At 34.5% G+C, this 11767-nt stretch overlaps 1 long non-coding RNA gene across 4 annotated transcripts in view; it reads right to left on the minus strand.

The window, feature by feature from the left end:
• Positions 1-11456, minus strand: part of LOC106882149 (uncharacterized) — a 422822-nt gene extending 411366 nt beyond the window's left edge. For 3 of the 4 annotated variants that reach the window (XR_016245159.1, XR_016245160.1, XR_016245158.1), the window contains exon 1: positions 11238-11456. This is a non-coding gene — a long non-coding RNA (uncharacterized LOC106882149). The remainder of the gene's footprint in view (positions 1-11237) is intronic. The other variant, XR_016245157.1, reaches the window with a different exon arrangement.
• Between the last annotated feature and the right edge of the window lie 311 nt (positions 11457-11767).

Genomic DNA, 11767 nt, shown 5'->3' on the forward strand with positions numbered 1-11767 from the left:
AAGCGCGTTCTTGAGCGGGGTGCCTCTGTGTATTTGTGTGTGTTTGTGTGTGTATTTATGAGTGTGCACATGTGGTGTGTAGAGAAAGAGATAATAAATTTTGTTGTTGTATTCCTTTAATTTGTTTCAGCCAATGGCCTTCGGCTCTGCTGGGGTATCCCATTGGAGAATATTTGTTTCGTTTGTTAGTCGAATAAATCGACTTAAATGCTTATTTCGAATCGGTTACGTATTCTATCGGTTCCATTTTAACGAACGGGTCGGTCACAGAGACGTAAACAACGTAGACCAGTTGTGAATAAGCGATGGACAAACATACGCACGCACACACGCACACACGCGCACACACACACACACACACACGTACACACAAACTCACACACATACACATATTAGGATTTTTACGCTGCACAGACCCTGAAAAGCAGTGTCCGGTCGTATTTGTATATTACTCTTCCTACCACTGAGGGCAGCAGCAAGAATTTCAACTTAATCTGTGACCATGACACCTATCTCTAGTGGTGGACATTAAGAAAGGAAAAGGATATCGTGCAACTTAAATAAAAATGCTCTTATCAGTGACTTGTCTGGCGAATGGTCTTGCGAATGGATTCTGTTCACAGGAACTGCGTGGAAGCCAGCCATATGTAATTTATGAGAGTATCAATAGATATGTGTTCTGCAGGACAAACCGATGTAATAAGTACAAGAGTTAAAACAACAGGTGGACTTATTTTGTTGATTAAACTCTTTAATGCGGTCGGCCGCCATCCAATGACTGGAGAGATAAATAATGACTGGTGTCAAATTCATTGAGCGCAGAATGCAAAGAGATAATCAAAGACACTGAGAGAGAGAGAGAGAAAGAGAGAGAGAAAGAAAGAAAGAGAGAGAAAGAAAGAAAGAGAGAGAAAGAAAGAAAGAGAGAGAAAGAAAGAGAGAGAAAGAAATGGTAGTTAATTGTAATAGGCGGTTGATATTTGGGAAATCGTTGCATCAAAATATAACATATTCAATAACTACAGCTCGACAGAAGTTCTGTTAATCAAATGTAGCCGAAGGATTGTTCTTTGAACCATATCTTTCAATGTGAGCTTCTGGCTTTAGAAATTTCATGTAGACCAACGAATATCGGTATATTAATGGCTGACTTTTTAATTTCTCTCCGAAACGACATCATCTCGATTTCAGTCTGACAGTGAAGCTCCTTAGCCAAGTGTTTTCCGCTTTGGTCTCAACTCAACGACTGCCTTCTGCATATGACTGGCAGATGGAGACTGAGCGGAGGCTCGTCGTATACACACATATGTTCATATATAATTTCTTAATTACATTCAATCAGTTGAAAGTTCCTCAAAGGCTAAGAATTCCTTGAGCTTCATTTATCGAGCTTCTATTGATTGGTTCTACGAAAATGTTGAGTCACTTTTGTAATTTTCTACCAGCTAAAAATATCAAAAGAAAATTTCAGTCAATTTTTGCTGACTTCCGTGTGTGATAGCTACTTTATCTTATCGACTCTGGATGGCTGAAAAACAAAGTTAGCTTGTGTGGCATTTGAAGTCTGAACGGAAAGAGCCAGAGAAAATATCGCAAGGCATTTTGTCCAATGCTCCAACGATTCACCCCGCTTGCTAACTTCTAAATTCATCATATATAATAATGACATAGATTGTATGAAGTGATGAATTGTGAAGTTCCGTTGAATAACTCTTCTTGGGCCAATTATGTTAGTTATTAGCATCAGTATGAGATCTGTTCATTTTCATCAAAGTCGTGTAAACTTGGCAGTGATCAAGCAAGTCTGCTCTAATGACGCCCCTTGAATTAAATCAATTAAAAGAAGAGAAATTAATGACAACTTATCAATACAAATGATAGTAATTAGATTCATTAGTTGTTATTTTTGTTCCAAGCTGGTTCTTGCTCGAGTAGACTTATGATCGAAAACATCTCATTTGTGTCCTTGCTGAGGAATTAATGTGCTTTTTTTAAAATTTTTCATTAGATTCTTCATTTGGGACCACATTATCCAATATGAACGATTTTATAAGAGAGCTTATATTATGATGGTGGTTTATTACTATAACAAGCCAGCCAAATGACGACGTAGGCGTTGATCCATTGATTTGTGGCTTTTCATGATAGGGAATCTTTTATTTCTTACTTGTTTTAGTCATCAGACTATGGCGATTCTGGGGTAGAAGCTTGAAGAATTTTGGTCGGGCGTGTCGACCCCAATACATCTTTCGTTGAAGACGAACTGGTTGTTAAGCGGTGATCGGGGACAAACACACACAGCAACGCACACACGGATACACACACACACACACACACACACACACACACACACACACACACACACACACACACACACACACACACGCACAAACACAGAGTGGTAGTCTTGTTAGTAATAATTTCGTCGCGATAAAAATACAACAGGTACACAATAATTAATATTATCTTAGTAATTTCAGCAAATAGCGGAGGCAATCCAGAACATTTACCAAGATGGTAAGCATATATTTAAGTACAAGTTAACAAATTTTGATGAGAGTCCCTAAGTACATGTACAACACTGTAAAGGATTCGGCGCCAAACTTAGCCTGCTTGACAAGATTTACTGAGAAATTATCAGAATAAAAGATAAAAAATGCATGTTTAGTTGCTGATGACATATATAATAGCGAAAAACCTAAGTAGAATAAGAAAAAAATATTGTTAGGAAAATAGAACACATTAGTTGTGTATGATACATAAACACACACGAACGCACGCACACATATACATATAAACACAAACCAATGATTTTCTGTCTTTTACTCTACAAAAATATCGTGTGAACGATCAGATTAATGTAAAATTGCTCCTATTATAAGAACATAAAAACAATCATCAATATCTGTGCTTGAGTGTGTTTGTCTCTGTGTGTGTGTGTGTGTGTGTGCGTATATATATATATATATATGGAGAGAGAGAGAGAGAGAGAGAGATAGATAGATAGATAGATATACGTTTCTCTCTTTGGGCGTGTGCGTACGTCGGTGTTTGTATATAATATACGCACACAGAGGCAAAAGCGCACTCAGGTGTATATCACTCTACGTATCAATGAATCAATGAATCAATGAATCAATCAATCAGTCTATGTATATATGTATATATGTATGTATGTATCAATCTATCTATCTATCTATTTCTTTCTATCTATCTATCTATGTGCAGCTTTGTCTTTCTCTCTCTTCTCTCTCTCTCTCTCTTTTCTCTCTCTCTCTCTCTCTCTCTCTCTTCTCTCTTCTCTATCTCTCTCTCTTCTCTCTCTCTCTCTCTCTTCTCCCTTCTCTCTCTATCTCTCTTCTCTCTCTCTCTCTCTCTTCTCTCTCTATGTAACCACAGTCTATTTATAACTGCGAGTAACCTGTGGAAGAGTGCCAGAACGTCTTCGTTTGTGTGTTTGGGTGTGTTGTGTGTCTGTGTGTGTGCGCGCGTGCGTGTGAATGTGTGTTTGTGCAGCGTTTGTTAGCGATAATACACAGGAGAACATGAATAGCGAAACACAGCTACTACTGTCTATTGTGAAGCCATAATCTCCAATTGTTTAGCTCTATACGATGGGATAAAAATACACCATCATTCAATAAATGCTCTTTCCTGTTCCAGCCTATCTCTGCGCCCATCTTTTATGTGGTCCTGACTATTTTTGTCTCTCACACAAATGTCGCTATATACACAATATAATGCTTTGAAACACATTTACATATTGTGTATTGATATAGAACGCTACAGGAAGCATCTGTATTCTTATATTAAAATATGTATATCTATCTATATATAGCTAACAACCATCTACTTGTGTATCATTCAATCACCAATGTGTGTGTGTATACACACACACACACACACACACACACACACACACACACACACACACACACACACACACACACGCATATATATATATATATATATCCATATATGTATGTATATATATTTCTATCACCTCTCTCTGTGTCTCTCTCTGCCTACCGCTCTCTCCTTCCCCATCTCTCTCTGTCTATCTACCCATATCTTTGTTGATCTGTCTATCTATATGTAAACTTAATGTTCATAAAAGCAAATTTATACATATGTATATGGGTGCGTGTGCATGTGTGTGTTAGTGTCTGTGTGCGTGTGCGTGAGTGTGGGTGTGTGTGGCTGTAGTCATATACTTATATAGACACACAAATATACATGCAAACAAATATACGACCATTTGCACATATCTACATAGAAAAAGAAAATATAAACGTCCATTTACTGCCTTTATCTATAAACTAATCTGTGCCATGTGTGTCATTATATATGAATATGCATACATTCATGTTTAAGTGGTCAGCTTCCTGAATGACCCGTTGGAAACACACATACATACACACACACACACACACGCACATACACACATATAGAGTCGGGTATGCATCTGCATGTATGTACTAACAGTACATGGGTATAGGCATGGACAAAGTTTTAAATGTTTCAATCTATAAATCAATCTGTCTGTCTGTCTGTCTATCTCTGTGTCTCTATCAATGCATCCATTCCTGCTTTTCTGTCTTTCTCTCTTTCTTTCTCTTTCTTTCTCTCTGTCTCTCTGCATCTGTCTGTCTGTCTGTCTGTCTGTCTGTGTGTCTGTCTGTCAGTTTGTCTGTCTGTCGGTGTCTGTACATATTCAACAAACTGCCCATTTAATCGTCTGCCTCTATACCTCTCTACACATCTATCTTTCTACTTAACAGCCAGTCTGTCAGTTGGTCTCTTTGTATGTACTTCAATATGAATATATGTGCATGTGTGTATGCATATATTGATTAATGTACGTAGGCACACACTTATAAGCGTACGCATCGATGCCGTGTGTGTTTATGTACAAGAGTGCTTATAAATGTGTCCTTCTTTGTTTATAGGAATATATGGCTTTATATCTATAGATCTGATAGTCGGTTTCGGTACCACAAATATATTGACGATAATAGAACTGAACAATTCGATATAAGCGCAGCAGCAATGACGGTCTTAATACTATTTAATTCCTTCCTGGATTCTAAGCTTAAATCTAAAGAATTCTTCGACCGATCAATCAACAATTCCAAAATCATGACAGAATTATCGGTTGTGGATCTTTTCGTTCCTGAGATTTCCATACTCCTTTCACTTTTATTCACCTTGTTCACCATTCTGGCATTTTATGTTTTTCGCAATGTATTTATTCATTTACAGTATTTTTGTGTTCATGTTTATGTTCGGCATTTCTATCGATGTTTACTTTTATTGTTGCATAAAAAGTATGGAAGCCGATCTTTCTGTTGTTGTGACAGCGCTCTCTGCTCATCAAGGGTCATCGCTTTTATAATCCGAAGACCGTGCCTCAGTTCTCTTTCCTCTAGCAAGAAGCTTGTCCCGACCGGAAGCTGAACATGTGTTGTCATCTAAACTGCTTGAAAGGTTATCTATTAATTTCGTTTAAGTGAAAAGATGATAAAATATGAAATAAAATAAGAATGTACATAAATATTTACTTATTTTATATGAGCAACCATTCAAATGAAAGGAGTCATACCCTTGTTTTTGCGTCATACATATCTATTATTATCATTTCACTGGTCAACAAGCATTTTTCATCAAGCATATGTCAAAGTTACTTAGTGTATTTTTTAATGCTGATTTCAAATATATAATTAGTTTTTTGACATCACGTACAGATTTCAAGATGAGAAAGCTTTTTGGTTTTAGCTCATGCAATAGAGAGAAATTCCAATTAATGATGTGTTTGCATGTATTTCATTTACATCATGTTTAAAATAGACTACATTATTCATTGCTACATAGTTCAGATGCAATATTTCATCACCTTAAATTAACCAATCAAGTTTTGTCTGATGAAATAGCTCTTTCAACATCTGAGATTGTCCAGTCATAATTGGTTTGATGAAATATTTCATCATCTCAAATTCAATAACCCATTTTATCCACTTCCTTACTTGTTGTACAGTTGAAATCGTCTTGACGTGTTTTGTTATGTCCGTGGATAATTTATTGTGAAAGCTCAAAAACGTACAATAACACCAGAGATCAAAAAGATTTATAAGCTATACTTTGTCCTCTTGGAGATCAGGACAAGTTATGAACACCACATTTTATCTGCTCAGCTTGCTCACATGGCTTACATGACTGGTTCAATAATAAGTCCATGTCTTTTGCCATTCTAATGATATGGAGGGAACCGAAAGACCATTTTAGTATCTGTTATTTTTGCAAAGTAAATGTCACAGGATTTTTCTATGAAGTATAAACGCAAAATTGCGTATCACAGTTTGGATTCTGCAATGAGATCTGTGCCTCACAACAGAAGTCAGCCAATTCCAGTTCCGCCAGATGATGATGCTGACTGCCATGATAGTGCTGCTGAGGAAGATTACATGACTGATGACGATAGCTTTGAACCTCAGAAATGTCCCCATGATGAACTGAATGAGATTGTCAGAGACCTGATGAAGCAGAACTGTTGACATCAAGACTGAAGGAGAAGTATCTACAAGAGCAAGATGTTTATACAACTTATTTTCGGCAGAGAAATATGGTTCTATAAACGTGTATTTCTGCTGAAGACCCGCTTTGTTTTTGCAGTAACGTCGATGAACTTTTCGAATGTTTATCACAAAATCATAATCCTGCAGAGTGACGTTTGTTTATTGACTCAGGTACAGTATATTCTTCCTTCAAATCCCACCAAGATCGACCTGACCTTTTATCCTTACATGGCCAATTACCCTTGTGTTCCAGCTTTCTTATCTTCCTGCTTCCTTATAGTTTTGGAATTTTGCATCCTTCTATCTTATTCTATCATTACTCTATCATTATATCATTATAAACTTTCTTCTCTTACATTCGTGTATTCTTAAAATCCTATTCTTAAATTGATATATACTTAGACTCCAAAACCTTTACAAACTTGTAGCCTTACAATACTTTTCCATTTTTAGATCCTCACATTCGTATATCTTTACATATATTATCGGTGCATATATTTCTGTATTCACAAAATCTTTCCAAACGTGTATTCTCACATTGGTATATTCTTAGATTCATGCATCTTTACAGGCCTCCATCCTTCCATTCCTATATTTCTAGATCTCTGTATCGTCACATCATACCAGAGAAGATTATATTTTTATTATAAACCTCTCAATCGTAGATAACAAAAGACTCGTATTTCGGTGTTCATTGACTATATTATCTTTCATACAGTTCAAATATGTTCTATTAAACGTAATGCACATACAATTTCACACGCATACATCGACACACACATACGCACATGCACTCAAGTATAGTATTATGGAAGCGAATATATATCCTTATAACTTTGTAAGAATTCTTGTATTTACTCTCGCTAACCCTCTTCATTTGCAATGTATTTATGCGTGACACGCACATATACACACACACACAAGCACACACACACACACACAAGCACACACATACACATACATAATATAAATTTATATATATATGTGCATATAAACATAGTTATAGAAATATACGAACGTATTTATATGTATATATATATATATATATATATATATATGTGTGTGCATATATATTTATATATATATATATATATGCATATATATATATATATATATATATATGCATATATATATATATATATATATATATATATATATATATATATATGCATATATATATATATATATATGCATATATATATATATATATATATATATGCATATATATATATATATATATGCATATATATATATATATATATATATATGCATATATATATATATATATATATATATATATGCATATATATATATATATATATATATATATATATGCATATATATATATATATATATATATGCATATATATATATATATATATATATATATATGCATATATATATATATATATATATATATATATATATATATATATATATATATATATATATATATATATATATATATATATATATATATATATATATATATATAAAGAGAGAGAGAGAGAGAGAGAGAGAGGCAGAGAGAGATAAAGAGATAGATAGATAGATATAGATATATACATATCAACCCAAGTATCCACGCAAACTTACACGCATACACATGCACACATACACACATATGCCATACATAAATATTTCTCGTGTATGGAAACCCCTGTTAACCCAAACCTGTCCTGCCATTAGCTCGCCAATAGTGTGTCTATTGAATGATTAAGATAAAATCTGCCGAACGTTTCTAAGGAGAGGAGAATGTTTCTATTGAAACCATTAACTGAACAGAGATGCTGAAGCATTGAAAGGTTGCACTGGGTTCTCTGTTTTCTAGTCAGGCATTTCCTGGATCAATGGATTTGAAATGCATTCCCATCATCAGACAGAAAAACAACAATGGCTGACGGAAATCCGTGTGCATTACGTACAGTATGGAGGACAATTTTTTTTTATTATTACATTTGTTTTTGTTCATCTGCCATTCGAGTCTCTGCAGACGATGGTATTGTGTATTGTAATGGATTATTATAATGTATAGAGTGAATAAATAGGAAGATTGATACAATATACGTATATGCATCTACATAAGTAAGATCATGCGTAAATAGGTACATATATATCCTGAAAGACAGATACATGGGAAACTGACGCCCGCCCACACACTGGCACACACACACACACACACATGTATGTGTGTACATGTAAACATATGTATCTATATTATATGTTAATCAGGCACCATGTATTGTTCGTTCAGGAAAGTTACTAAAATACCGCACTCGAAAATATCCGCTCCAGAGATTTCTTACTTTCACCGATTATACGTATATACATACATGTACACAAACACACACATACATATGTGTGTGTATAAACATATTTATCTATGATGATATATATATATGTGTATATGCCTGTATGTGTGTGCGCGTGTCTGTATGTATAAACATATTTATCTATGATGATATATATATATGTGTATATGCCTGTATGTGTGTGCGCGTGTCTGCATATATATATATATATATATATATATATATATATATATATATATATATATATATATTAATAAAATAGATGGATGTGTAATAGATTTTATTGGGTACAACACGTTTCGACCCATTCTGGGTCTCTTCGGGTGCATCAATAAAAAAGTCTTATTAGAGATTTCCTGAGTCGGCTTACGTATCACTATATGTCCATCAAATTCGAGAATGAGTAAAAACAGACAAATTTTCGAAACGAAAAAATTCAAATATGAACGTGAAAATTATACGTTCTAGTATAGAGAAAATGACGTAGTGAGCGTTTATACATATGAACTTGTGGAACTATATTTGAATAACTTGTATTTGACATATGATCTTGCAATCTAGATCTATATATGCATATATATCTGTATATCGATGCATATATATGTATATGTATGTGTGTATATATGTGTGTATATGCATATACGTGTACGTGTATGTGTATATATGCATATATATATATGTGTGTGTGTTTGTGTGTGTGTGCGTGTGTGCATATGTACATATTAGTGGCGTGCAATGAATTCCCCCCCCCCCCCCACTCGATAATTTTTCAGTAAAAAAATGTTCGTATTCCTCCGATTTACATATGGGAGATTCTGAATATGCAATCACCTCCATATGACCAAAAATAAGCAGGGAATTAAAAAATGGCTCTGTAGAGATGAGCCTGAAATAAGTGTATTGTTTGTATTTTCATTTCTCTTTGAAACATCAGTAATTTCCCATCCTCACTCTCCCTTAAAAAAGTCTAAAAATCATAAGTGAAATGTAATAAAGAGGAAATTGGATTCTGTTAATATTTTTCCATATTTGGAATCTCTGTTAAAGGTAGGAATCCGAAAAAAAATTTTCACAAAAATTCGTTTTTCAAATAGGTACGATTCTGCATTAGCCCCTACATTTATTGGCTGAGCCGAATCAATTTGAAATGATTTAATTAAGAGAACACATTTAGTTACATTATATGGCCATGGTTTTAGATCGTTAAACTCTCGAAGACAAGTCAGGTGTTTTATCATGCTACTTGTCAATTCCGGGAAAATTATTGATTCTCAAGCAGACTGTTCTGAGACTTACTGAACTCCGTATATTAAAAGACTACGTCTCACGCACACACATTGAAAATACATGCATATACATGAATACACACATAATGAAAGACAGCGAAAAGTCAACATTGTAAAAATCCCCTCCAAACTGTTTTGGCAGGAGTCAACATCTCTGAGATTGCAGCAAGACACTTATTGAAAGTGAAACAAGACACTTATTTACGGGCGTAAATAGACTACATCCAGCAGCACAGAAAGGTAAACCTATGTAGGTTAGGTTTGACGAAGAAGTCGAACCATTTCTCTTGCGAAACAATACTGATGTAAGAAGGTCGAACCTTACGTTATAACAAACACTAACCAAAACCTGCAATATATACCCATCAATATGTTAATTTTTTTACGTTCTAAAATATATCTATCATATTTTCATAGAAATCTCTTTTCATCAATTGTTATAATAACTCTTTTTCGATTGATATTAGTGCTAACTCAAACAGTCATCTTTCTCCTGTCGCATTTCTTTGGAATGTTTTTATTCTACTTAATGGATCGCTCTACAGAAGCAGTGGTAAACGGAATTGTCAAAATCAACTTGCACAGATTAAAGAGTTCTGGCATAGCTTCAACAAGGTCACTGCTCTAAATGTAACTCATTAAATGACTTACTTCGCTTTTTAAAATCTTTCATTGAATACATCACATTGAGCTCACTTTGTAATCATATTGCATCAAAAAATCTATTCATTCAAATTAACCTGAATTTCTTGTAGTTTCGCAAATTAGGTTAATTCGGTCTTGGTCTCCCACCGTTTATAATTGATTATTTTCCATCGAAGTCTCTTTTCGAAAAACTATTTCTCAAAATATCGTTCATAACACTTATTTCGAAAAAGGCTACTTTTATATAAGAACACACGTAAACACACAATACAGAAAAATAACCTTAGTGAAATTAATTTAAGATTAATTAGCTACTTCTGAAATAAGAAAAATAATATACATAATATTTTTTGTTTTCAGAACATTCCAAAAATATAACAGTGCAAACAGATGCTTTGGATTTTAAAAAAATTCAAACTTACCGACAGGTTATTCCACCATGTAAGCTGGTTAACTCAGGAATCATGGGATTACTCTGGTTCCGGTCAGAAAGGTAAGCAACAATTCTACACTAACAAAGAGAGAGAGAGAGGGGGGGAGGTGTCACGTGCGTCTTCTCAAAGCAGACGAACGAGTCAGTGAGAGAGGGGGAAGGGGAAGCAGAATATTTCGAAAACACCAGGACGGAGTTTCTTTGAAACAAAAAAAAATATATATTTTATGTAATTTTCCGATGATATCGATAAAAAAAATCCGAGCAGTTATCACCATGACAACGTTCTCTCTCGTGGTCACGCGCCACACGTCTGTTTTCGAAGCTCTGCTGTAAATGGGGGAAGGGAGGTAGAAGGTTTGCGCAGCAGAGGTCAAAGTCAATCTTTGTCGAGCGAATTTACCCAACGGAATTTAGCTTCGTTTCAATTGTTACTTATTAATCAGACGTCGTATATATTTTATCTCAAGTTGTTCCTATCTCTTGTTCTTGAGCTGCTATAATAATAATAATAATAAT

The sequence above is a fragment of the Octopus bimaculoides genome, chromosome 19 (assembly GCF_046866305.1).
Source record: "Octopus bimaculoides isolate indiv1 chromosome 19, ASM4686630v1, whole genome shotgun sequence".
Classification (NCBI taxonomy): Eukaryota; Metazoa; Mollusca; class Cephalopoda; order Octopoda; family Octopodidae; genus Octopus; species Octopus bimaculoides.